This window comes from Octodon degus, unplaced genomic scaffold (assembly GCF_000260255.1).
Source record: "Octodon degus isolate 3935 unplaced genomic scaffold, OctDeg1.0 scaffold00354, whole genome shotgun sequence".
Taxonomy (NCBI): Eukaryota; Metazoa; Chordata; class Mammalia; order Rodentia; family Octodontidae; genus Octodon; species Octodon degus.
Genome location: NW_004524930.1, coordinates 910,721 through 912,079, shown reverse-complemented (window position 1 = coordinate 912,079; position 1,359 = coordinate 910,721).

Genomic DNA, 1,359 nt, shown 5'->3' with positions numbered 1-1,359 from the left:
CAGTGTATTCTTTAGAAGCACTTAGTACTTCTTTGATTATAGTTACCACTACATTTTTTAGTTCTGAAATTATTTCTGATCTGATTTCTTCTGTACCTTTCTGCAGTTGATTCTTTACTGTCAACACTATTATTTCAGAGATATCTGGCATGTGATTTCCAGTTTCCTCAGTGCTAGTGTCTTCTGCATTTGTACTGTGTGGACTCAGTGCCTGAGACTGCATTTTGTTCCTTCTCTTTGTAATTTTGTATACCACTGTCTTCTGACCTTTGGTGTAGAGCTTAGATAGAGTTATTACCTTAGCAACAGGTCCGGATCTATAAAGTTTGGATTCCTCCAGGTGGGTGTTGTTTGGATCTGGTTGCTGTGCTCCACTTTTTCTGCTGCAGGCATTAGAGCTGAACCCTTTGTGTCTCTCTGGCAAGATGTTCTGCTCCTGAATCAGTTGGGTGGGCCTTGCCTCTAGCCTCTTTGCAGGGAGTTCTCCTGAAGGGTTCCATGCTGGGCCTGCAGCCTGGGTCAAATGAGGATCTGCGGGCCCTGGATTGTCTCAATCACTCGCTGGGCCGGCGCTCTGGGTCTGCTCAGGATACCACAGCCCTGGTCGTCTCACTCAGCAGAACATCTTGCCAGAGAGGTACAAGAGGTTCAGTTCCAAGGGCTGTAGCAGGAAGAAGCTGAGGACAGCAGCCACACCCAAGCAAGGCACTACTGGATGAACTCAAACATCAAAGATCTCCACAGGAAATTCAGTAGGTGATAAGACTATAATTGAACCAAAGCTATACACTAAATGTGAGAGAACAGTGCGATAGAAAATGACAAAGAGCCAGTCCTAGCCCAGGTCCGGTGAGTGTGTGGAGAGCTTCTTGCTACCCTGTGCCAGCGGGACCAGTCCCAGCCCAGGCGCAGCGTGGGCTGGACCCTCTCCTGCCCCCTTGGGCTGCCCCCACCACTCCGCCGTACGACCTCACCCCTCCTGCTAAGTAGGAATTTCTCCCGACTTCCTGAAACACCCAGACCCAGTCCTAGCCCGGGTCCGGTAAGTGTGTGGAGAGCTTCCTGCTACCCTGCGCCTGGGGGACCAGTCCCAGCCCAGGCCGCCCCCCAACACTCCACCTTACCTGCCCCACACCTCCCGCTAAGTAGGAATTTCTACCGAGTTCCGGGAACCCCCAGACCCAATCCTAGCCCAGGTCCGCAGCGGGAAGTAGCTGAGCACAGCAGCCAGACCTAAGCCAGATGCAGCTGGATAACTCCAAACTCTGTAGAGCTCCATCTGAATTTCAGTACGTGTGAAGGTTATAACTACAGCAAACATCTACAACAAAGGGCAGAAGACAGTGCTACACAAAATGA